This window comes from Puma concolor, chromosome C2 (genome assembly GCF_028749965.1).
Source record: "Puma concolor isolate L17-30 chromosome C2, mPumCon1.1.hap2, whole genome shotgun sequence".
Classification (NCBI taxonomy): Eukaryota; Metazoa; Chordata; class Mammalia; order Carnivora; family Felidae; genus Puma; species Puma concolor.
In genome coordinates this window covers 151,999,338-152,026,338 of record NC_141675.1, presented here as the reverse complement: position 1 = coordinate 152,026,338, position 27,001 = coordinate 151,999,338, and the positions used below count along the sequence as shown (strand labels likewise).

At 44.6% G+C, this 27,001-nt stretch overlaps 1 protein-coding gene across 6 annotated transcripts in view; it reads left to right on the top strand.

Moving 5' to 3' along the window:
• The window catches only part of PIGP (phosphatidylinositol glycan anchor biosynthesis class P), a 41,258-nt gene extending 14,619 nt beyond the window's left edge, over positions 1-26,639 (top strand). The window contains exons 5-8 of one of the 6 annotated variants that reach the window (XR_015240448.1): positions 6,301-6,453; positions 23,021-23,132; positions 23,256-24,664; positions 25,605-26,639. The gene's annotated coding sequence lies outside the window, so the exon portion shown is untranslated. Of the gene's footprint in view, positions 1-6,209; positions 6,270-6,300; positions 6,454-14,256; positions 14,392-16,666; positions 16,802-23,020; positions 24,665-25,604 lie in introns of those variants that run through there. The other 5 variants (XR_015240451.1, XR_015240447.1, XR_015240449.1 and 2 more) reach the window with 5 other exon arrangements.
• Positions 26,640-27,001: the final 362 nt, after the last annotated feature.

Here is a 27,001-nt window from a genome sequence, read left to right as displayed (position 1 = left end):
CTATATATATACTATTTCAGAATGGGCAGACGTACTTCCCCCACCTTTCCAGTCGGTCTAGACACAACAAAAGTTCAGCACTTGGAGATAACCACCAAATCAGAATGGAGCCATGTAGACAGAGACCGTGGATGTCTCAGTGGTCACCTGTGTGGACTTATGACCAGGGACTAAATGTTCCCTACCCCTCCATTCCTCACCACCACATAAGTCCCAGTGTTCCAGAAATGCAACAGAAACCTCAGGGACCGAAGGAGCCACGGAGTTCGAAATAATGGCGTTACAGAAACTGAGTTATAATTGGTGAGCAGATGCTTTTGTGGATCTGAGTTTTCCTCCTGTGAATCTGTTGCATGTGATGCAGGGGAAAAACTCCAGTAACTCAATACCTGTCTCATCAGGCTCTTTCTGCAAATCCAGTGTCCAAGCTCTGCTTGTATAGGTCAGTCACAGAGGGCCATATGGCCAGGGCTGGATGATGCCAGTTAAAGCATCAAATGGCACCCTCAAATTGCACCATAGTTGGCCAGGCTGGCCCACTTGTGTTATAAAGCCTGTTCACCCTGCTCCCGTGGCCGCTTCTAAAGGCCCCATCCTGCCTTCTGACACTACAGTTTCCAGGACCCCCTCTTTTGACACCTCTCAGTGAACCACAGGTTGACATGCACACCACTGGGGTGAACACAACACTCGTCGTCACTGTTCTGTGAAGGACAAGTGCCTGATGGGAATTCAAATACATTGTCCATTGGGGCACCTGGGTGGCTCAGTCGATTAAGCCTCCAACTTAAGCTCAGGTCATGATCTCACCTTTTGTGAGTTTGAGCCCTGCATTAGGCTCTGTGCTGACAGCCAAGAGCCTGCAGCCTGCTTTGGATTCTGTTTCTCCCTCTCTCTCTCTGCCCCTCCCCAACTTGTGCTCTCTCTCAAAAATAAACATTAAAAAATTTTTTTTTAAATACATTGTCCACCTTAATACTGATGGAGCCAGATGTTCAAGTGCTGCATAAAAATGAAGCCAAAACCCAGCTTTCTTCCTTAAATCTGATGTGAGGAGGGCTGGCCTGCAGAGTTAGACATGGCCCAGCCATCTGCATGCACAAAAGAGCATGGTGCACTGCGTCCTGTGTGGTCCTGGCAGATGGCAGACAAGTCTTGTGCAGTCAGTGTGGCCATTTCTCACCCATCAGATAAGTCACACACCTGTGAGTGTTGAGTGTGGAATATAGTGCAGGAGTGTGTTCCCCCAATGCTTTCCCAAGAAGGCAGACTGTTTTAGTCACTGAGGCAGAAATATGAGCAGAAGGATGATGGTTTCCCTACTCTGGCCACTTAGGTTGTCTCCTGTTTTCCCCTATTAGGAACAATCAGTGGAAATCTTTGTGGATAAGCTTTGTGAAATTGTGCCCTTGGGCTAGGTTCCTGACATTGGAATTGTTACAGGATCAAAGGGCTTGAACGTCTTGAAGATACTTAAAAGGAGGAATAAGCCCACCAACCCAATCAATCAAAGGAGGGAGGCGGAGCACAGTGAAGTGAGGCTTTAATCAACGTTCTCGCAAGAGCAGGTGTCTGACGGATAGGCACACTTGGGGCAGTTACAGCAGATAATTTATCTCCTACTGTGTAAGTCCCTCCCCTGGTTCCTCATTGGCTGAGCACTACAGAGGTAAGTCCCTCCCCTGGTTCCTCATTGGCTGAGCACTACAGAGGTTATAGCCTTACCTGGAAGTCGCCTATGCCCATGGAAGGCAAAAAGTAGTCTGAGGGGCACCTGGGTGGCTCAGTCTGTTAAGCGGCGGACTTCGGCTCAGGGCATGACTTCGGCTCAGGGCATGATCTCCCTGTCCGTGAGTTCGAGCCCCGCGTCGGGCTCTGTGCTGACAGCTCAGAGCCTGGAGCCTGTTTCAGATTCTGTGTCTCCCTCTCTCTGACCCTCCCCGTTCATGCTCTGTCTCTCTCTCTCTCTCTCTCTCTCTCTCTCTGTCTCAAAAATAAATAACGTTTAAAAAAAAAAAAAAAAGTAGCCTGATTGGAACAAAGGTACATTCTCTGAGGTGACAGAGACTTTCAGTCCCTCCTCCCTTTGTTCTTTGGCGCATGCTCATTGCAAAGCCTGCAAAAATAAGCCCATGAAACAGAAAGGGAAAGAAAAACCAGGAAGTGAAGTGTCTAAGGTTTAGGACTCCATTGTGGAGAGGGGGGAGGGGTTGTACATATTTCCAATAGGTTATAAACCTGTTAAACCTACTGTGAACTAGACAGCGTGGCTTTTATTTGGTACTTCTGAAAATGAGTCCTCTCCCTTACTTCTCACACTTAATATGTGATGTCAGACTGATCTTCAAAAAGGTCATATCTATTAAACACACTCCCTACAGTTCGCTGCTATACTGGTGTGATGGTTAATTTTATGTGTCGACTTGACTGGGCTAAGGGATGCCCAGACAACTGATAAAACATTATTTCTGAATGTGTCCACGAGGGTGTTTCAAGAAGAGATTAGCATCTGAATCAGTCTAGGTAAAGAACATCCAACCTCTCCAGTGTGGGTGGACCTCCAGTCCTTTGAGACCCCCGGATAGAATAAAAAGTGGAGGAAGGGTGGATTTTTCTCTCTCTTCTTTTTATTTGTTTTTAATGTGGAGCCTTTCTTTTTTTTTTTTTAAGTTTATTTTATTTATTTTGAGAGAAAAAGAGTGCGCGAATGGTGTAGGGACAGAGAGGGAGAAAGGGAATCCCAAGCAGGCTCCATGCCCAGCTCAGAGCCTGGAGCCTGCTTCGGATTCTGTGTCTCCCTCTCTCTCTGCCCCTCCCCGTGCACGCCCTGTCTCTCTCCCTCTCTCTTGAAAATAAATAACATTTAAAAAAATTTTAATGAGGTGCATGGTTACCTAGAACAAAGCGCTCTCTCCCTTGCAGCAAGACAGCACCACCTGAGTTTCTTCTGGGCAGTACATTGGACGGGAGGGGAAGGAGCGTGTGTCACTTTGGTAAGGTGTCTTTCAAGGACATATCATGCCCTGCTTCGGCTCTCCTCATTTCTACTGTCCGGGGTGTGGATTTAATGACTGGAAATGGAGATGCCCCTTAGACCATGAGGTGCCCTTAGGAGTTGAAGCCACACAGCAGCAGAGCAAAAAGATTGAAAGAGCCCAAATCCTGACATCATACCAGCCCTGGATGGCCAACCTCCGGATTTGGACAGAGAAACGTCCTTCTATCTGGTTTCAGCCACTGTTAATTTTGGGTCGTCCAGTCACAGCCATAGCTAAACCTAACAATACAGTTCCCATCAGTGTTCAGGCACAAAGCCATCATCTTCGTCCTGCTGGAATAACCCCGCTGATGGCCAGAATGGGCTTGGAGGTCTATTTTCAACTTTGAAATGGCCAAGAACCACCTGAGGAGCTGTTAAAATGCAGGTTCCCAGCTCTAGTAAGTCTGGAAGGCCCTGGAATCTGCATTTTTAACAGGCCTCCTTGGAGGCTCTGCTGGGAATAGGCCACAGACCCCATGTTGATAATGACCCTTGAAAACCACAAGCCTTGGTAGGGAGGGCCTCCAGGCTGCAAAGTCTCCTTGATCTGCACAGAAAGTTCCATTCACTTCTCCTCCAGACACACATGCACGTCACCCCCTAAAAGAAACCTGGACCCTCTGCCAGTCTCTCCTTGATGGTATGGGAAGGGAAGACACTGTATGTTATTCTTAGTGAATCTATAGCAGCAAAACATGAGCAATCTGCCACAGTGTGGCCGGGGAAGCATTGCCTGCTCTGCTTTTGCTAATGGAGGAAGTACACGAATGGTACGCGGTTTTAATCTGCATATTTGAATACAACTAGGCTCAATATTTTATACAAAAAATATTACAAAAATTTTTATACAAAAATTTATATGAGTATATAAATATACCTATTTTTATATAAAAAAATAATAAATATACCTTCAAATGGCCAACTTCCAGGAAACAAAGCAAAAAGACTAGGGCTTTGGCATCAGTGAGTCCTGAGTCCAAATCCCCGCTCTGCCACTTCCTGCCAGTGTGACCTTGGGCAGGTCACTTGACCTCTCTGACCTTCAGTTTCTGCATCTGTCAAACAACACCCATTTTATAGGATATAGGGAAACATGTTTGGCACATGGTAGGCCTTTAATGGTCGTCATGATTCTATCTCACTCTTTTCCTCATGCGGGCCACTGTCTATAATCTATGCCATTTCTCCACCCATTCTTTTTTTTTTTTTTTTGCATTTTATTTATTTTTGAGAGAGACACAGAGAGAGAGACAGAGAGAGAGACAGAGCACAAGTGGGAGGGGGCAGAGAGAGAGAGGGAGACACAGAATCCAAAGCAGGCTCCAGGCTCCGAGCTGTTAGCACAGAGCCCGACACGGGGCTCCAACTGGTGAACTGTGAGATCAAAGTCAGATGCTTAACCAACTGAACCACCCAGGCGCCCCGCTGGTCTGCTGCTTTTAATAAAGTGTTTATATAGCCAAACAAGACAAGGCTTAACTTTGTCACATCTTCAGAGACCGTTCTTCCCTTATAGGATGACATTTACAGAGTCCAGGAACTGGCACCTGCCAATGTCTTTGGGGGCCATTATTCAGGCTACCCCAATCATATATCAAGGTTGGCTTAAAATCCATGTCAGGAAATAGAAGAGAAAGTATTCCCTCAAGCCTGAGGATGAAAACCCAAGTGCTAAGGTTGGCACAGCACGACGAAGAAAACCCTTTATCTTTGATGGCAAAGTGTGCCACAGAATACCCCAAACCCAGAGAGAGCCGATGCCATAAGTGGACTGTGTTAGATAATAAATCTCTCTTGTGACTCAGAGAGAGAGATCAACATGCCCATACACAGTATTACTCTTCTGTCTCTCCTCTGCTGTATCTCTCTACCCCCACCTGTCCCCTGTCCCCTCACCCCCCACTTGGCTGGACCACCACACTCATAGAAACCCTTTCCGATTTTGCCCCTGTCCTCAGGAAGAGAGCCTGCAAAGTTAAGAGTTTGGGTTTTGGATGAGAACACAAGCTCTCGAGTCCTCACTTCACCTCCTGGGTGGAGTGGGAGGCCTTGGAGAGATTTCCCCTCCCCCCACCCTGAAAGCTCCGTTTTCTCACGTGCTAGAGGGATACACCTACCTTGAGATAATCTTGAGGGTTGAATCAGGTAAAGCGGACGAAAATCCTGGAATCACAGATCCTGGCCCACATCTGTCCCTGCTGCTCCCTGTCCACACCCCACACCCCGTCCACACTGTGTCCATCTCTCTCCGAACGTCCTCTGTGCTACACACACGGGGCCATGCGCACACTTGGTTTTTACTTCACTTCCTGAGAATTTGGCTGATTCATCTTGGGTCCTGGGTTTCTAGCACAGACAACAAAGTATATGGTTATTAGTGAGAAAGGAAAAATTCAGAGGCTCCTAGCTGGAATCATCAGAAGCATTACAATTAAATGGTTTTGAAGGTGGAATGAGGGAGATATAAACTTTTCTCATATTTTAAGGAGTCAAATCATTTAAGGCCCTAAATATTTAGAATGATCAATGTGGAGATCTTCTAACGACCCGAAATTTCCAGAAAGCCATTATTATTTGTCTTCTACTTTCAAATTCTGGTGCCTTTTAAGATTTTTTTCCCCCTGAATTTACTAAATTTATGAAATCAGTTTGAAAGCTACCTCAGACTGAATTCACTGTCATCTCTGAACGAGAAGATTAAAGTTAATGCTCGTGAAAGACAGATGAACTGCCGTAGGACAAAAAGGCAATCAGAAATAATGGCCTCTGACCACAAAGGGCCACAAATTAAAGAATTGTCAACCCAAGATAGAGATTCTATCAGTGACGAATCTGTCATTTCACTTGCCTACCGATCTAGCACAATTATGGGAAAACTAACAGAAGTGACCTGAGTGAACAGACAGACTGGGGCCATTTGTTTCTTAAGTGAAATTTCCAGGCACCTAGCCCCAGCCTGTGCTTTTCCATCACTGCTGACTGGCAGTTGGCAGAGAGAGATGACCTTTACTTAACCTTGAGAATAACTCTATTCCTTCCTGGCCAGAATAAGGAATGGATGTCAAGGCCTATTGACAATCCATTTGCAGGAGTTACTGAATGTTTGGTCTAAGTGGATGATATCTCTGCCTTTCTGAACTTTATTTTACAAAATAAATATCTCTCCTAGGCCATCTTGGAAGTTAGTGAAGGCCACACACCATGTACGGATGCCTGACAAATTTAAGAGGTAACTTTTACCTGTTTTGTTTTGGTTTCAGGTTGTTTCTTGGGTTTTTTTTCTCGCTCAAACATTCATCTGAATGAATATAGAGAAATAACCAACTTTCATCTGCCACTTCTTATGGGAAGACAATCTACTTTCGTTCTTTTGGGCATTTAGAAAATGTTCGTTGCTGTCAGCAACCCAAAAGGTAAGTGATTCCAAAACAAATGCTAAATCAAGCACTGCTTCTCGACTTAACTCCTTTCCCCCCAAAATCCCTGTGTAATGATTTGTTCAAAGATCTGAAGTAAACGAAATCGGATCAGATATCCCATCCCTCAAAGAAAATGGTTTCAGTGAAGTTAAATCCCCAAACTTGCCCTCTTTTTCACCTCTCCAAGCCATCCTTATCAGAAGCTTCTTGTCACCAATAAGATTAGTGGTAGTTAGTGCATTGGGCTAGATCAGATTTTTCATGTTGGATTAATCATGAAAATGCCAAAAACCAAATAACTTATGTGATTGAAAGGTGCTGAAGAGCCCATCAGCCACACAGTCTATGGATCAACAGACCATATCAGAAATGCCCTTGATTAAAGTTCGTAAGATTTTGGCTAAGATCATTTCATGATTACAGCATTTTAAATCTACATAAGTAATGAATGTGGAATGGTATCTAATGACGGATACTTTAAATATTTGCATTGTTTTTAATCAGTATCATTTATTTTAAAAGTAATACACATGCATCATAGAGATTTATTTTTTTTTTTATTATTCTTTATTTATTTTTGAGAGAAAGAGAGACAGGGTGCGAGCAGGGGAGGAACAGAGAGAGAGGGAAACAGAATCCGAAGGAGGCTCCAGGCCCTAAGCTGTTAGCAGGGAGCCTGATGCGGGGCTCGAACCCACAAACTGCAAGTTCATGACCTGAGCTGAAGTCGGACGCTTAGCTGACCGAGCCACCCAGGCACCCCGAGAATTTTTAAATTATAGAAAACAAATAAAACTAAATCAACCATAACCCATCACTCAAAGATATTCTTAATTGTCTTCTATAAGCCCTTCTACATGTGTGTGCAAACAAACAAAAAACAAAAAAATACTGTGAATATAATTTTGTGTGCCTCATTTTTCAAATAACATTATATTATGAGCAGTTAATAATTGCATAATATTGTGGCATATGGATGCACCATAATTTCACAAATTCTCTATTAACGGACTCTAAGGATGGTTCTGATTTTCATTTTTATAAATGTCAGTGTAACAAATATCCCTGTATAGAAATCTTTGTTCTTATCTCTGATTATATCTCTTGGAAATGTATTTGAAGGGTAAGCGATATGAAATTTCTTAAAGCTCTTATTACCTATCACCAAATTGCCAGGAAGCTAACCTCCGTTTTTACATTTCCACCAGCAAAGCCTGACTGTTCATTTGTCAACATCATGTATTGCTAACCTATTTATTTATTTAATATGCATTTTAAGCTTTAACTATTCAAAAAAATGATCGTAGATCTCCTATGATCATTTTCAGAATAACTAAATAAGTTCAAAGAAATTTGAAGGCAATGATCTCTTAGGAATTTAGTGAGACTTATTTAATATGTAAACCAGAACTGAGAGCTTCCTGGCAGGTCTAGGAGGTAGAAATGACTTATCTGTAGGGCATAACTTAAAGTTTCACCAAACTCATGCAGGAAATCCCCTTCACATACAAAGTAATTATTTTACAATAATGAAAAAGGTTATGGGGCTGGTTCAAACTTTGAACCCACCTAAGTTATCTTTTGCAAACAATGTGCAATAACTCTCTGGAATATACAAAGACCTTCACCTGCAGTGAAAAGAGCCTAGCAAAGTCTGTTAAAGTAACAGAATGCAAGGAGACGACAATGATCTCATTTTAGACACAAGCCAGTCGTTAAAGACGTATAGACCATCCTGTTCAATAGATCTCAGTTACATTTTTTTTTTAAGTTTATTTTGAGAGAGACTGTGTGCATGCACATGCAGGGAAAAGGCAGAGAGAAAGGGAGAGAGAGAATCTCAAGCAGGCTCCATGCTGTCAGTGCAGAGCCCAACACAAATGGCGAAATCATGACCTGAGCCAAGATCAAGAGTTAGATGCTCCACCAACTGAGCCACCCAGGCACCACATTTTTTTTTTTAAAGAATACAGAAACCACAATTCTAAAATAATGCTTAAATTACATAATTTTCCTTTGGGGGACTTACAAGATACTTTAGAAATATTTAGAGCCTTAGCATCATTGTCGTTATGAACAGTTGTTGAAGCACAGACCGGTTGATAGAAGGCCAGATCAACCAACCATGTTACCCAATCCCTATTCTTATTTAAAAAAGGAGTGCACACCTGTGATGAGCACCAGGTGTTGTATGGAAGTGTTGATTCACTATACTGTGCAACTGAAACTAATATACTGTATGTTAACTAACTGAAATTTAAATGAAAACTTTAAAAAAGGAAAAATGATGGATTAGAATCCTCTTTTCCATTCTTTAGTTTTTTTCCCTAGTTGCAAGATACAGTATCTTTTTTTTTTTTAATTTTTTTTTAACGTTTATTTATTTTTGAGACAGAGAGAGACAGAGCATGAACGGGGGAGGGTCAGAGAGAGAGGGAGACACAGAATCCGAAACAGGCTCCAGGCCCCAAGCAGTCAGCACAGAGCCCGACGCGGGGCTCGAACTCACGGACCGCGAGATCGTGACCTGAGCCGAAGTCGGACGCTTAACTGACTGAGCCACCCAGGCGCCCCAAAAGATACAGTATCTTTTTAAAAAATATTTATTTATTTTTGAGAGAGAGAGAGGAGTGAGCAGGGGAGGGGCAGAAAGAGGGGGACATAGGATCCAAAGTGGGCTCTGTGCTGACAGCAGACAGCCCAATGAGGGGCTTGAACTCAGAAACCAGGAGATCACGACCTGAGCCAAAGTCAGATGTTTAACCGACAGAGCCACCCAGGCATGCTGCAAAGTGTAGTATCTTTGAGAAAATCCTTCTTTATTTCTTTTAAAGATTTTGTTTTTTTTTTTTAAACATTTATTTATTATTGAGAGACAGAGAGACACAGAGTGTGAGCAAGGTAGGGGCAGAGAGAGGGGGAGACATAGAATCCGAAGTAGGCTCCAGGCTCCGAGCTGTCAGCACAGAGCACGATGCGGGGCTCGAACTCACAAACTGCAAGATCATGACCTGAGCCGAAGTCACTGGCCCAACCAACTGAGCCACCCAGGGACCCCTTGTTTTTGTTTTTTAAGTAAACTCTATGCCCAATGTGGGGCTCTAGCTTATGACCCTGAGATCAAGAGTCTCATGCTCTAATGACTGAGCCAGCCAGGTGCCCTGAAAATCCTTCTTTAAATCAAATTCCATCCTGGCAACATTTTGTCTCAACCAGTAAGTGCCCAAGGTACAAGAAATGTCTTTTTTTTTTTTCTTTAATGTTATTTATTTTGAGGGAAAGAGATGGAGGAGGGGCAGAGAGAGAGGAAGACAGAGGGAATCCCAAGCGGGCTCAGCACTGTCAGCACAGAGCTCAACGCGGGGCTCGAACTCATGAACCATGAGATCGTGACCTGAGCCAGTATCAAGAATTTGACACTTAACTGACTGAGCCACCCGGGTGCCCCACAAGAAGTTCCTTTAAAAAAGGTTTGCAGACCTTTACAAGAAAGCTGTTTTTTTTTTAACTTTTTTGTTAACATTTATTTATTTTTGAGACAGAGAGAGACAGAGCATGAACAGGGAAGGATCAGAGAAAGAGGGAGACACAGAATCTGAAACAGGCTCCAGGCTCTGAGCTGTCAGCACAGAGCCAGACGCGGGGCTCGAACTCACGGACCTCGAGATCATGACCTGAGCCCAAGTCGGGCTGCCCAAGCTTAAATGACTGAGCCACCCAGGTGCCCCAAGAAAGCTGTTATGAAAAATCCCTGTTTCAGAACTGGACTTTAGTAGAGATACTGCTATCACAATGTCCTGGATCCAGCCATTAAGCCCTCCCGATGGAGTCCAGGATGAAGCGGTCCCTTTTTGGCTGTGCATGTGTTATAGGAAAGGGGCAGGTAGGAAGCCCTGATGCGACACTTAAAGCACTTCAGTAGCTTCTCCTTGCCCTTCAAATGCACTCCCGGGATGGGGGCCTCTGACTGCCCACCCTGCCTGCCCGACCTGTCTCCCCTTGCTCCGCCCACCCCACCTGCCCCACCTGTCTCCCTTGCTCCGCCCACCCCGCCTGCCCCACCTGTCTCCCTTGCTTCGCCCACCCCGCCTGCCCCACCTGTGTCCCCTTACTTCTGCCTCCACCTCCGCTAGGTTCTTTTCTGTTTTAGCCCTCCAGGTTCTCACTCCCCTCAGGGCCTTTGCATCCGCTGTTCCTTTGCCTGGAAAGCTCCATCCCCAGCTCTGCCTGGTTGGTTCCTCCTCACCCTTTAGGTCACATCACACCACCCTTCTTAGACCAAGTTTTTCCCGTTATTCTCCATCATGTTTTTCATGGCACAAATTGCAATTTGTAATTTAGAGCAATGCTTCTCAAAATTTCTGGAGTATAGGATGAATTTTTCTAAATTTGCAGCCCATTGCAGATCTATATTTTTGTAAAATGTATTAGAAATGAATTACTAGAAAAATAAAATGAAAAAAAGACAAACAATAGAAGCCAGATTTTTTTTTTTTTTTTTACTAGACTCAATGAACATAAGATTACTCTATCAAATCACTATAGAAGTTTCTAGGGGTGCCTGAGTGGTTCAATTGGTTAAATGTCTGACTTTGGCTCAGGTCATGATCTCACAGCTTGTGAGTTCAAGCCTCTTGTCAGTCTCTGTGCTGACAGCTCAGAGCCTGGAGCCTGCTTCGGATTCTGTGTCTCCCTCTGTTTCTGCCCCTCCCCGCCCTCTCTCTCTCAAAAATAAGCATTAAAAAATAAAAATAAATAAAAAAAGAAGTTTCTAAACACTTCTCTCAACTTCTGTGTTACCTCAACTCAAGCTGGTAACACAGATCTGTGGCTCAGCTCTAGTCCACAGACCCTACTAGCCCATGCAGCTGGATAATCATTGGTTTGTCCCCACTGGACTATTAACTCCATAGGGGAAGGGACCTCATCTGTCTTATTCACCACATGTCCCTAAGGCCTAAAATGGTACCTGGCAGGTGCTAGGTGTTCAACACATTTCTATTGAATGGCGTGAGTGGTTGAATGAACAACCGGTCACTATAAAAGAGGGTGTGTAGAAAAGAGGGGTCCGATGGGTGGATTGGCTGGGTTGGTCACTGTTGGCCAAGTGGCTGGGTGCTGGTGGTGAAGTCTGCAGGCATCATGGGGGACCACCAGGGGCCCAGGAATGACTCAGCAGTGCTCTCCCTGCCCAGGCTCATGAGAGGCCCCAGGAGCGGGCTTTGCCAACGTAGCAGCCTGGTTTTATCCCAGAGAAGCTCTGCTCAGCCTGTCCCCCGTGCTCCGACTGGTAACCCTCTGATCTCTGATCAGATTCCCTCTGAGGACCCCGAGTAGAAATTCCACTCAAGATCCATTGCGGTGCACTGGGAGAGGGGCAACGGGCTACCTGAGGGGAGTTTCAGAGAGTGAGTCTGGGGAGTCAGGTTTGGGTGGAGTCAGCTGGCGGTCAGCGGCCCTCTGCTCGGGAGCGGGCCATGCAGCCTCAACACTGGGCCCCAGAGGGAGGCCAGCAGGGACTCAGGCCCGAAACAGAGACAGAATCTGCAGGGTGGGGGTGGGGGAAGCCGCTGGTGGGCTTGCAAAGGTGGCCCCTGCTGTGTAGGGAAACATGAATTGAGGAGAGAGCTGGCTGAGATAGAAACCCACAGCGGAAATAAGGCAACTAAACTTTTCTGGACTTAGCAGCCTGGCCAGGAGAAATGTTGTGGGCAAAACACACAGTACAGAGAGAAACAGGCAAGGGGGGGTGGGGGGCTGGCCCCAGGGGCCTCCAGGACAGGACGGGGAGGTAACGGCGAGGTCACACAGGCCTGAGCAGCCAGGCCTCTTTCTCACGGGGGTTGGGAGACAGCCCGGGACCAAGAGGCGGCTGCAGAAGAAAAGCCTGCAGGAAGGAGAGAAGAGGGAAGCGGAGATGTGAGGACGAGGATAGGAGGGTGGGCTGGGCCCGACCACCGTCTGAGCAGAGCCACTGGGTCCGACATTCAAGTCAGGCCATGGGGTAACCTTGGAAGACGTCCTCAAAACTCCCTGTTTAAAATGCCCCTGGGAAAGGCAGACAGGCCGGGAAAACGATCTTGTACAGTCTCCAGGGAGTCTGTCGTGTGCCCAGATTTCCTACTTTGTTTCTTTCTGTGTATTTTCCTGCGGCAGTGAGCGGCAAGATGTTTCAAATAAAAAAGGCCTACTGTTTGGGGCGCCTGGGTGGCTCAGTCAGTTGAGCATCTGACTTCCCCTCGAGTGATGATCTCACGGTTGGCGAGTTCCAGCCCCACATCGGGCTCTCTGCCGTCAGGGCAGAGCCCGCTTCGGATCCGCTGTCCCCCTCTCTCTGCCTCTCCCCCTGCTTGTGCTCTCCCATAAATAAAAAAATTAAAAGGCCTACGTTTAAGTTGACCTATGAGAACGTGTGATTTCTGTAGGTAAATGAGAACAGCCGTTTCACGTGGCTCCACCTAAGGTATTGAGTCTAGGATAGAAAGCAGAGGGGAGTCAGGAAGACACATTCCATCGTCACTCAGCCCAGGGTGGGCGGTGGAACCTGGTGCCACAGGCCACAGAAAGCAGTGGAGCTTGGAAGAGGCACGGTGGCTGCATCGCCCAGTGCAGAGGGAGGGAGGGACAGGACAAGGGGGCAGGCCTAGAACGACAAGGAAGACAGGGGCTTCTCTGGCAAGAGGATGGGCTCCGGGCGGTCGGCACCCCGGGCCAGGCCCTTCCAGGGCGTCACGCCGGCCCATGCAACTGGCTTGTGGACACAACGGTGTAACCTTAGCCACAGTGCCGCGTCTGTGATGTAGGAAGCGTAAGTCTGCAATGCTCTTAACTGTGTGGCCGTGGGCAGCCCTGTGCTAAACGTCCACGCCCGAGTGTTGAGGATGCCTGTTCCGGCCACCGCGCAAATAGAATCACCCACTCTCGGAACCCCCAGAAGTGCTGGTGAAAGGGGCCAGCTTTCCGAAGGACAGACTTGAGGCCCCCATGTCTATGCCAGTAGTTCTCCGCCTCTCTGAGGTGGGAGAAACTATAACCTCACCTTCCATTGTCACCCCAGATCTTCCCTTTCTTCCTCACTGATGTCAGCCTGGTAGGCAGCAGAGGCAGAGAACAGGGTCACTTACTTGCTGCAATGCTCATTCACCTGGAGCTGGACAGACACTCTCTTGTTCTACTCTTGAGGTCCTTCCTCAGGCCAACCCGTGGCTGTGGGTTCCTTGCTCCTCCCTCAGCACTCTCTGACAGGGCCACCCCTCCTGCGTGCCACCAACAGAATCCCGGGGTCTTGGGCACTGCCCCCAAGTGTCTCCAGCAAAGGTTGAACGGTTTTCTCATGTGTCAAGTGGGCACCGTAACAGTCATGACATCATAGGGTCTCGTGAGACTGTCACAACAAAAGTCCTTAGAACGGCATCTGGCACATGGTAGGTATTCTATCGGTGTCATATGAGTATGTATTACTCTTGTTGAAAAAAACATAACATCTCAGGGCAGGAACCGTGAGATCATGACCTGAGCCAAAATCAAGAGTTGGACACTCAACTGACTGAGCCACCCGGACGCCCTATTCCAAGTTTTTATTTAAGTTCCAGCTAGTTAACATACACTACAGTATTAGTTTCGGCTTCTATAGGTCTTCTTATTTTAAACTTTTGTGTGGAGGGAACATCTATAGGGCAGGAATGCAGCTAGGTGTCAGGAATGCAGCGGAACCAGGAATTGACCAACCAACAGGTTTCTCAGCCGCTCATCTCTGTTCCTCCAAGCACATCTGTTTCATTTCTCATCTGTCTACAGATCAACCTTGTCTACTGCAGGGCCAGACGTGTCCACTCACAACTCCGAAATGCTCGTGGTATAGACCCACCCACGTTCCTAGGTTGGCTTCCCTGGTGAACTGAGGGATGGTCCCCAAAGAAGAGGGAAATGATTGTGAGTTGGACGTACCCCCCCACAAAAGATGTCTACTAGAGGACAAAAGAGAGCATCAGTAGGAATTCATCGCATGCCGATATCAAAATGACAGTCGGAATTTCTGTCCTTTCTGAAATGAAAAAGCAAAAAACTAAAACATTAGATGTCACTATCGGCAGAATTAAATCAAGATATCTCTTGGACTAATGCAAAACGATATTTTCTTTTATTTGGACCTGAAGTTGGAAGCCATTGCACTCCAAATAACAACCAAGGCACAGTGGCATAAAGAAAAGGCACGGTCCTGATCTCAAGGGCTTGGACTATTCAGAAGCTATTTTAAAATTTCTGAAGTTATTTTTATTGCATCTACTGTTACCTTCTTGTTGCGTTTTATTTTTTTTTTTTAATTTTTTTTTTCAACGTTTATTTATTTTTGGGACAGAGAGAGACAGAGCATGAACGAGGGAGGGGCAGAGAGAGAGGGAGACACAGAATCAGAAACAGGCTCCAGGCTCTGAGCCATCAGCCCAGAGCCCGACGCGGGGCTCGAACTCACGGACCGCGAGATCGTGACCTGGCTGAAGTCGGACGCTCAACCGACTGCGCCACCCAGGCGCCCCATCGTTTTAAATATTTCGTTGGATGTATGAGGTGAAGAAGATATCTTTTCTTTTGTGTGTGTGTGTGTGTGTGTGTGTGTGTGTGTGTGTGTGTGTGTGTTTGAGACAGAGAGAGACAGAGCATGAGCGGGGAAGGGACAGAGAGAGAGACACACACACACAGAATCCAAAGCAGGCTCCAGACTCTGAGCTGTTAGCACAGAGCCCAACGTGGGGCTCAAACTCGTGAACCCATGAGATCAAGACCTGAGCAGAAATCGGACGCTTAACCTACTTGAGCCACCCAGGCATCCCAGAAGATAGCTTTTCTGAGTGATGTGCTTGGAAATGGTCAAACCATACTGAAAAGTACTCAGGGTGATCAAAGTAACTGACAAATAAAACCGCTATTCCAGTGAGCTTTGTGGCTTCCCTTGTGCACAGAATAATTGTGCTCATTTTCCTGGTTAATTGAGGAAATCCTCCGTGTATCTCCTATTTTTATTTTAGTTTTATTTGGTTTTTTTTTTCCAACGTTTTTTATTTATTTTTGGGACAGAGAGAGACAGAGCGTGAACGGGGGAGGGGCAGAGAGAGAGGGAGACACAGAATCGGAAACAGGCTCCAGGCTCCGAGCCATCATCCCAGAGCCCGACGCGGGGCTCGAACTCACGGACCGCGAGATCGTGACCTGAGCTGAAGTTGGACGCTTAACCGACTGAGCCACCCAGGCGCCCCATTTTAGTTTTATTTGAAAGAGCCAGCAGAGAAGCAAATGGAAGAGTAAGAAAGAGCAATTCATTAAACATGGGATTCTCAGGGCACCTGGGTGGCTCAGTCTGTTAAGTGTTTGACATCAGTTCAAGTCACGTTCTCACAGTTCATGAGTTTGAGCCCCGCGTCGGGCTCTGTGCTGACAGCTCAGCTGGGAGCCTCCTTCGGAATCTGTGTCTCCTCTCTCTCTCCCTCTGCCTCTCCCCCGCTCACACCCTGTCTCTGTCTCTCAAAAATAAATAAATGATTAAAAAAATTTTAATATAAATAAATACATAAAATTAAAACTTGGGGGGGGGGGCGGAATGTAAATCTACAGAAACCAAAAGCAGATTTGTGGTTGCTCAGGGCTGGGGTGGGAGAGGAAGGAGCTGATAACTAAAGACTGTGGGGTTTCCTTTCGAGATGATGAAATGTTCTAAAATTTACTGTGGTGAGAGTTGCACGTATTTGTAAATGTACTAAAAAAAAACACTGAGTTGTACAATTTAAATGAATGAATTACAGTATATGTGAATTCCATCTCAATAAAGCTGCTAAAAAATTAATGGTTGGATGGAGGAAAACTGGTCTTAAAACAAAAAGCTGTCTGGAACACCCGGGTGGCTCAGTTGGTTAAGCATCCGACTCTTGATTTTGGCTCAGGTGGTGATCTCATAGTTTGTGGGATCGAGCCCCATATTGGGCTCTGTGCTGACAGCACGGAGCCTGCTTGGAATTCTCTGTCTCTCCCTCTCTCTGCTCCTGCCCCACTCCTCTCTCTCTCTCTCTGGATTAATAAGTAAACTTAAAAAAAAAAAAGCAATTTAAGTCAGCCACATCTATATCGTTTTAAACATGGAAAACTAGGAAGGGCTGGTTGACTAACTTGGTCTCTCTCTCTCTCTTTTTTTTTTTAATTTTTTTTTTTTTTTTAGATGAGCTCCCTGCCCGATATGGGGCTTGAACTCATGACCTCGAGATCAAGAGTCATATGCTGTACTGACTGAGCCAACCAAGCACCCCTCACCTGTTCTCTTGATAAAGACTTCTCTTGTATTGACAAACCCGCTTTCTAATGGTGAGTGAATTTATATTCTTTGCATTCTTATATGTTATAAGGATGTATACATCTTTTTAAGTTTATTTTTATTTATTTTGAGAGAGAGCGAGTAAGCAGGGAAGGGGGCCTGGAAAGAGGGAGAGAGAGAGAATCCCAAGCAGGCTCCACACGGTCAGCGCAGAGCCTGACGTGGCTCAAACTCATGAACTGTGAGATCATGACCTGAGCCAAAGTCAAGAGTCAGACGCTTAACCGACTGAGCCACCCAGGTGCCCCTAAGAATATATATTCTTATGCAATAAATAATTATTTTAAAATGTTAAGTTAGCCCAAAATATGGAATCCCAAATAATTACTTTCCATTTCATAAACCTAAGCAAGTAGGTCATTAGCTGTCCTATATGTCTTTGTATTAAATATTTGCCATTTTACAAATAACAAGTTTTCCACAAAACATGTTCTGGGCAGAGCTTTAGAACACGGCCATGGTTTATCAAAACATGAAAAGTGTGACCGAATTCAGGGAGCCCATCTGACTCAGAGAACATAATTTCTGTTCAGCCACTGGCAAATGAGAACGTCAAACATTGTGGCAATTTTTAAAGCAAACCAAAGCGGACAGTGAAGAGCGTATGGTAACTTCTCTTAAAGCTGAAGCCGGTCTCTTTGGGACACTAGGGTGTTGTAAAAAAGAAAGAAGATGTAGTCATCGCTTCCCGTCTAAACACTAAGACATAATGGACACTATTCCAAAAGCCGCTCCTTCTAGGGACTAAGTACCTTGGAGACCTCAGAAAGAACAGGCAGCAACAGGAGGAATCCAAATAGAAAGAAAAGAAAACTGAGACCCCCGCCCCCTCCTGCCACAGCCTGGTCTATTAAGGGTTGTAAAAACCCCGAGGCCCAGGAATTCTGGTGAGCCCCTCAAATTCCCAAAGGCAGGCAGGAAGCTAGAAGTTTCCTTGTTTTGAGAGAAAGTTTTCTCCAAATCCCAGTGGAAAACCAGTCCAGAGACCAGGAAGTGAAACTGATGTGGATGCTTTGTTTGTTGGGGCAAATCGTCTGAATTTCTGAAATTAACCTGTGCCGCGAAAACATCCTGCTGGAAGGCTGTGGGTTGAGTCAGGGTTCCCTTGGCTTAAATTCAAATCTCAAGGTGTCAGGTCAGGGATAGGCTATGACACGGGGTAGTTGATGAGCCCAAGGCCACCCCAGAAGAACTGGTTGTAGACAAGGCCTGCGGGCCCTCCTGGGAAACAGCCACGGAGCTCCAGAAGACAGCCACGGAAGTGCTGTCCAGGAACCGAGAGCCTCAGCCTGGTATCCTGTGCAAATAACTACCTTAGACTTTTTACTAACCCCAAAATAAATTTATTTCCAGATTGTAGGGGGAAATGGAGCAAACATAATGCTTTCTCTGAGATCAAAGCCAAGGCAGGGATACAAGCCTTGCTCATTTAGACTCCCGCCCAGGCGCAGACAGGAATGCCAGAGAGCTCACAGCGGCCTCATTTCCTGAGGGCTGAAACTCACAGGAGATGGTGTCTTCAGAAGTTATGTTTGTGAGACATCACACTCCAGTAACTTCGTGACTGATATTCAATTGTCCTGCCTATGCCAGTGTTTGTTCAGGCCAACTCTGACGAAGAATGAACGTGTGTTTATATTTAGAAAATTTCTGCATTTGAGTGTGTTTGCTCTTAAATCACTTCAAGTGGCTTTCTTGATTTTAGCAAACTAAAATGATTTATACTAAAGCTAACCATACACATACCCTATGACCCAGGGACTGCTCCTAGATACGTACTCAATAGAAATGCACACACATATGCACAAAAGGCATATTCAAAAGAATTCATAGCGGAATTATCCATAATAGCCAAAACCCTGGAAGCAATCCAAACATCCATCGACAATAGAATGGATAAGTAGTGATATACTCCTACAATAGAATACCCTAGAACAATGAGTGACTCTTAGGTACACAATCTTGAGTAAAAGAAACCAGACACAAATAAGCACACACTGTATGGTAAATTTCAAAACTGGGCAAGAAAAATCAGTGGTATTAGAAGTCAGAATAGTGGCTATCCTTGGGGAAGGGAGTGAGTGTGTTAGCTAGGGGAACACATAAAAGGAGCTTCTGGGGTGATGATAATCTATTTCTTAACCTGGCTTGTATTTATTTTTTTTTAATTTTTTATTTATTTACTTTTTTATTTTTGGGACAGAGAGAGACAGAGCATGAACGGGGGAGGGGCAGAGAGAGAGGGAGACACAGAATCGCAAACAGGCTCCAGGCTCTGAGCCATCAGCCCAGAGCCCGACGCGGGGCTCGAACTCACGGACCGCGAGATCGTGACCTGGCTGAAGTCGGACGCTTAACCGACTGCGCCACCCAGGCGCCCCAACCTGGCTTGTATTTAAAAAAAAATTTTAGTGTTGTATTTATTTTTGAGAGAGAGAGAGAGTGAGAGAGAGAGAGTGTGTGTGCACGCACAAGTGGGGAAGGGGCAGAGAGAGCGACAGAGGATCCAAATCGGGCTCCATGCTGACAGCAGTTAGCCCAATATGGGGCTTGAATTCGTGAACCCAGATCACACCTGAGCCAAAGTCAGACGCTCACTGACTGAGCCACTCAAGGCATCCCCCTGGCTTGTATTTTAAAGGCTGTGTTCTATTTTAAAATTCATCAAGTACCGGGAAACCCAGTTAGCTTAGTTGGTAGAGCGTGGGACCCTTGATCTAGGGATTGTGAGTTCAAGGCCCATGTTGGGTTGAGACATTACTTAAAAACAAAATCTTTAATAAAAAAAATAAAATTCATCAAGCACTTATGATTTGTTCACTTTTCTGTATCTGTTGTATGCTGATAAATGTATTTTAAAAAATATCTTTTGGGACGCCTGGGTGGCGCAGTCGGTTAAGCGTCCAACTTCAGCCAGGTCACGATCTCGCGGTCCGTGAGTTCGAGCCCCGCGTCGGGCTCTGGGCTGATGGCTCAGAGCCTGGAGCCTGTTTCCGATTCTGTGTCTCCCTCTCTCTCTGCTCCTCCCCCGTTCATGCTCTGTCTCTGTCCCAAAAATAAATAAATGTTGAAAAAAAAAATATCTTTTAACGATCTATATGGTAGGTGTAACTATTGGATCAGTATATTGTTTGTGGAAAACTATGTAAAAATTTTGCATTTGCAGGTGTAGTTGATGTACTTGGAGAGACCCCCAAATTATGACAGCTGGTGACCATTATTGTTTGGTATTGTTAGTAATGAGCCCCAAGTCTTACACCTAACTTAAATCTGGGTCATAACCCTACCACATTGTTCAAAAATGTAATCTTGGAGTTTAAAGTAACTTAAGATACTCACAGAAAGATCTAACTTCCTGATGGCCTGGATCTCAGCAAATGGTCTTCCTTTCGTGTCTTACTTTGGAACTGAAGTCATCATCCTGAACATACACCTGAGACCTCTTCACCTTTTTGTGATGGATGGCTCAGAGGTCACTGCAAGTGTGCAGAAGACAAGGCCTTGAGAAACCCAGAGAGTCAAAAACGAAGGGTGTCAGGGAAGAAACCAAATGATTTCTTTAGAGCTTTCTCCTTTGAGTTGATTTTTTTTTTTAATATGGGTTTTTTTTTTTATGCCAAAAAAAGATTGCATTATTTGTTTAGTGGCTTAATGGGCAAAGAAAAGATACAAATACTGTTTTAGTAGTTGAGTCTCAGCTTTTTAAACAGCTTTATTGGGGTGTAGCTTATGTACCATATATTTACCCAATCGTGGCACTGCACAATTCAATAATTTTAGGAAATTTATAGAATTGTGCAACAATCACCATAATCCAGTTTTAGAACATTTCCATCACCCCAAAAATTTCTTTGCACCCATTGTCAGTCAATCCCTGTTGTAGGAGGGCACCCACTCCCAGCGCTAAGCAAGCATTCTGCATTATACACATATATATAATGTATAATGCATGTTATATAGCCATATATAACATATAATTATATATTATGCTTTGTGATTAAAGACTTGCCTTTTCTCTTTTTTTTCTTTTGTTTTTTCTTGCTTACTTAGATTTATGGTCAGGGCCTATTAACAAGAAACAAGCATGCCTTTCAATCTGCTGAGGAGCTCAGCCAGTGGGACAGAAGGCAGAACTTTTGATTTTCTTTACCCATAATCAGAGAGTACAATCTCCTTCGTGGAGCAGTTTATACGAAATCTCATTATAGGAAGACAGAGGAATGGAGAATAGCTGGGGTGTCCTAAAGCAATCGCCTGTGTAAGTTGGCCAGCATGAATTTGGGGGAGCTACGGCAGTTGTCTAGTTAGCAGGAGTATCTTCTACGAGTCAGCAACCCCAACAACAAGTGCTCAGAAATGTGCATACGGAAATGTACATCCTCAAACAGGTGTCCTCCTCTCTGGTCTTCCTCCCAGGGTCCCAGCCACTGTGACAGCCTCCCATCTGACTTTCCTGTGCCCAGTCTTGCGTCTCTACAGAAAGAATGCTCAGAACACAAACCTGATCCTATCACTTTCCTGTTCAAAACTCTACAAGGCTCTTCTCCACAGCCCTCTGTGGATCGGCCGGGCCCCTGAGCTTGCTGCACAAGACCCTTCGACCTGGTTCCTGAACAATGACTCTCTTTCCGAGCGTGCTGCAAGCCTTCTCTTGACATTTCATGTAATGCAACCACGCAGGGTAGTCCGTGGTATCTGGATTCTTTCACTTGGCACAATGTTTTCACGGTCCATTCATGTGTCAGCATGTTTTACTATTTCATTTCATCTCTTTTTATTACTGAATTATATCCCATTGCATGGATAGGCCACATTTTATTGATCCATTCACCAGTTGATCTACATCTGGATTGGTTTCAGTTTGGGATTCTTGCAAATAAAGCTGCTATGGACATTGGTGTCCATGTCTTTGTGTGGACAAATGTTTTCGTTTCTCCTGGGTAGACACCTGCGAGTGGTACTGTTGGGTTGTGTGGTAAACTTATGTTTAACTTTTTTTTTCTGTTTGGATTTTTTATTTATTGCAGTAATATTGATAGACCAGTTAAATAAAGCATGAGCCTCCAAGCATTGCATATGCTCATTTTATACATTTATAAATCTATCCATTTAAAAATATTTACTGAGTGTTATAATGTTCTAAGTTTTGTACTAGAGAGAAGACTCAATTTGAAAAGAAGCGAAGGATGTGACACATATAATGAAACTTAAGCAAGAATTCTTTTTTGGTGGGGGGATATTTTTCATTTTATTCTGTTTTATCAGTTGTTTTTTTTTTTTAATTTTTTTTTTTTCACGTTTATTCATTTTTGGGATAGAGAGAGACAGAGCATGAACGGGGGAGGGGCAGAGAGAGAGGGAGACACAGAATCAGAAACAGGCTCCAGGCTCTGAGCCATCAGCCCAGAGCCTGACGCGGGGCTCGAACTCACGGACCGCGAGATCGTGACCTGGCTGAAGTCGGACGCTTAACCAACTGCGCCACCCAGGCGCCCCTCAGTTTTTTTTTTAATTTACATCCAAGTTAGTTAGCATATGTTATAATGATTATAGTATAGCATATAGTGTTATAATGACTTCAGGAGTAGATTCCAGTGATTCATCTCCTACGTATAACACCCAGTGCTCATCCCAACAAGTGTCTTCCTTAATGCCCCTTGCCCATTTAGCCCATCCCCCCCACCCACCTCCCCTCCAGCAACAGTTTGTTCTCTGTATTTGAGTCTCTTATGTCTTGTCCCCCTCTCTGTTTTTATATTATTTTTGCTTCTCTTATGTTCTTCTGTTTTGTATCTTAAATTCCATGTATGAGTGAAATCATATGTTATCTGTCTTTCTCTGACTGACTTATTTCGCTTAGCATAATACCCTCTAGTTCCCATCCATGTTGTTGCAAATGGCAAGATTTCATTCTTTTTGATGACACAGTAATACTCCATTGTGTGTATGTATATATATATATATATATATATATATATATATATAGACCACATCTTCTTTATCCATTCATCCATTGGTAGACATTTGGTCTTTTTCTGTAATTTGGCTATTGTCCATAGCACTGCTATAAACATTGGGGTGTACATGCTCCTTCAAAACAGCACACCTGTATCCCTTGGATAAATGCCCAGTAGTACAGTTGCTGGGTTGTAGGATAGTACTATTTTTAATTTTTTGAGGAACCTCCATATTGTTTTCCAGAGTGGCTGCACCAGCTTGCTTTCCCACCAACAATGCAAAAAGGATCCTCTTTCTCCGCATCCTCGCCAACATCTGTTGTTGCCGGAGTTGTCAATGTTCGCCACTCTGACAGGTGTGTTGGTATCTCATTGTGGTTTTGATTTGTATTTCTCTGATGGTGAGTGATGTATGTTTTTTTGTGGTTTTTTTTGTTTTTTTTTAATTTTTTTTTAATGTTTATTTATTTTTGAGACAGAGAGAGACAGAGCATGAACGGGGGAGGGTCAGAGAGAGGGAGACACGGAATCCGAAATAGGCTCCAGGCTCCGAGCTGTCAGCACAGAGCCCGACGCGGGGCTTGAACTCACGGACCGTGAGATCATGACCTGAGCCAAAGTCGGCCGCTCAACCGACTGAGCCACCCAGGCGCCCCGAGTGATGTATGTTTAACTTTTTAATGAAATTGCCAAACTGTTTTCCAAACTGTTAACCATTTTACGTTCCCACCAGTGATGTATGAGGCTTCCAATTATTACTGCACATCCCCACCAATACTTGTTATTATCTGTCTCTTAAAAATTGTAATCATTCTAGGGACGTCTGGGCAGCTCAGTTGGTTGAGTGTCCGACTCTTGATTTCGGCTCAGGCCATGATCTCATGGTTCGTGGGTTCCAGACTCACGTTGGGCTTTTCCCTGACAGCACGGAGTCAGCTTGGAATTCTCTCTCCTCTCTCTCTGCCCCTCCCCCTCTTGCGCATGCACTTTCAATCTCTCTCTCTCTCTCTCAAAATAAATAAATAAGCATAAAGAAATTTTTTTAATGTAATCATTCTAGTAGGCGCGTGACAGTATCTGTGGTTTTAATTTTCATTTATGTAATAGCTAGTTGTGCTAAGCATCTTTTTTAAATATTTCAAACTATAAAATAAAATCTGCTTGTAAAGGTTACTGTGTAATGATATAATGGAATATTACAATAATATCATATTCTAGATTTGCCCAGCAAACTCCAAGGCAGTTGAAGTTATTTTTACAAATATCCATCATTTTCGTAATCATCATAAAAAGTTAACCTATTTATGCGTTGGCGGTTCACCAGCAATTCTACAAAAATGAGTCACACAGACAGAGAGAAACAGGTAGTTTTTCCTTTTGCTTGGGTATATTATCTTCCTATCATGGGGTGGGGGGTGGGGGGAGAGATGATAGAAATAAGTTGCCCAAACAAACAAACAACCCCTCTGATTTCAGTTGGTTGTTCAGAGTCTAAAATAAAATAATGGAAAACTCTTAGTAGAGTCTATATAATTAGCATGGCAGGGATGAGCTACAGAAACAGCTAGAAAAAGCATCATGAGGCCCGTGGTTGGCGTACAAAGCTGCCCCGTCACAGGGAAGTGGGGACGGAGCTGGGCCTCATTGCTGGAAAGGGGACATGTTGCCGGATGCGGGTTCTGTTCTCAAACTTGACTCTTGTTGTAACTGAATTTCCTCTGTATGTAAAGGCATCAGATGAGTTCAAGAGCTTGGTTGAAACCTTACCAAATTCCTGGAAACTTCTTGGAACCTGCAGAGAAGAGTTCTTAGACTTTCTCCTCCAGGATGGAATGTTCCAGATCTCTTTTCACATTTCCATTTCACAACCCGTTTCATTGCTAATGAAGTAAGCTCCTAAATCCTTTTACAAAATCTCGACTCAAGAAAAATGAAGAGCCCACTGCCCATGGTCACTCACTGGGCACCTCAGCACTCCTGAGCTCTAGCCCATTCATAAAGATCTAAAGAGGGGCCTCTGGGTGGCTCAGCTGGGTAACATCTGACTTCAGCTCAGGTCATGATCTCATGGTTCATGGGTTCAAACCTCATTTTGAGCCCCACATTGGGCTCTGCTCCGACAGTGTTGAGCCTGCTTGGGATCCTCTCTCTGCCCCTCCTGCACTCATACACACTCACACTTTCTCCTTCTCTCAAAAATTAATTAATTAAAAAAAAAAAAAAAAGGTCTCAAAGAAAAGATTGGCCTTGTTGGTAATGTCGTTCTTTTCCTCTGGAACTTCCTGGTCCGTGCACATTCACCCAGCTCCTTATGTTATTTTCTGGCTGGAGGAGACCAGACATGTTCAGGACAGGCTTCTAAAAACGGTGCTCTTGTTCCTGCTCCTATATGTACACACAACGGAATCGGGCCCCTGTCCACCAGTAGACGGGTATGGAAACAGTTGAAGAAGTGTTATTTCTCATACGCATATTTCTCATAGCCCCAAGCTGGAAACAAACCACATACGCACCACAAGGAGAGGGGATGGACACATGTGGTACAGCCACACAGTGGGGGTCTCTTCAGCAGAGAATGAGACCCCTACAACTGCCCACACAGTTTGAAAGAATCTCACAAACGAATGTCAAGGAAAGAAGCCAAACAGGAAAGAGCACATGTCCTGTGATCCTACTGATCCCAAGTTCAAAACCTGTCAAATGGAGTCTATAGTGTAAGAGGGGGTCATGACCGGAAGGGAGCACATGGACTTATCCTAGGGGGCTAGTTGTGTTTCCTTTAAAAAAAAAAAAAAAATGTGTTTTTTAATGTTTATTTATTTTTTCAGAGAGAGACTGGGAGACAGAGCATGAGTCGGAGAGGGGCAGAGAGAGAGGGAGACACAGAATCCAAAGCGGGCTGCAGGCTCTGAGCTGTCAGCACAGAGCCCGACGCGGGGCTCGAACTCATGAACCGGGAGATGAAGACCTGAGCTGAACGAAGTTGGACACTTAACTGAGCAACCCAGGCACCCCTAAAACTTTTTTGAGGTTGTTTTTTTTTTTTTTCAATTTACTTATTTTGAGAGAGACAGAGAATGAACAGGGGCAGAGAGAATGGGGCACAGAGGATCCGAAGCAGGCTCTGTGCTGACAGCAGAGAGCCCGATGCAGGGCTCAAACTCACAAACTGTGATATCATGACCTAAGCTGAGGTCAGACCCTTAACAGACTGAGCCACCCACGTGCCCCTACTTGTGTTTTCTATTTGATCTGGAGTGCTGTTTGCATGATCATATTAACCTTACAAATACATATCAAGCTTATGCCATATGTTTTCACAGGTGTCATTCTTCAATAAAAAGTTTACAATGAAAAATTAGCCTGGAGGGAAGAAAGGATGCTTTATTTCTTAATGTTAGTATTTATAATAAAATTGCTATGAAATTTCCCCTAAAAAAATGTGTTTTTCAATATATTATTCAAATAGACCTCTGGAATATAAAGAGAAATGATAATCTTTTATATAATTTCAGAGAGAGTTTTATGCCTTACTTTAAAATCTACCTAAAATGTGGGCGCCTGGGTGGCTCAGTCGGTTAAGCATCTGACTTTGGCTCAGGTCATGATCTCACAGTTCTTGAGTTCGAGCCCCGCATCGGGCTCTGTGCTTACAGCTCAGAGCCTAGAGTCTGCTTCAGATTCTGTGTCTCCCTCTCTCTCTGCCCCTCCCCTGCTCGTGCTCTGTTTCTCTCTGTCTCAAAAATAAATAAAAACATTTAAAAAAATTCTAAAATCTACCTAAAATAAAATCTCCACTTCCTTTGTAGAAAGCCCACCAGAATTTACTCCAAAGTCCTGAAAAGTAAAAATCTGTGAGCCTACTGGCTGGTCAGTGGTACATATTTTATTTCGTTGCAGCCTTCTTCGAGGACTAATGTTTCCCCTGAGGGAACATAATGTTATTGAAGATGGACTGTAAACCAGGTGGTGGAACATTCCACTGGGGAGCAATGGGTCAGGTGCAGCACGGCCCTGCAGCCTTATCTGTCTCTCTCCAGGCCGATAACAGGAATTTGCAGAACAAGGATTTGCTTATTTCCTTATTCAGAATGAAATTTTCTCTGAGCTAGTGTAACTGGATCGTATAGAAATCACATCTGAGTTGGGGAAGCCGTTAGCACTGTGCCTTAACCAAGTCGGGGCTTCTGCACAGTGGGTGCACACAGCCCAGGGGGAAGGTGCA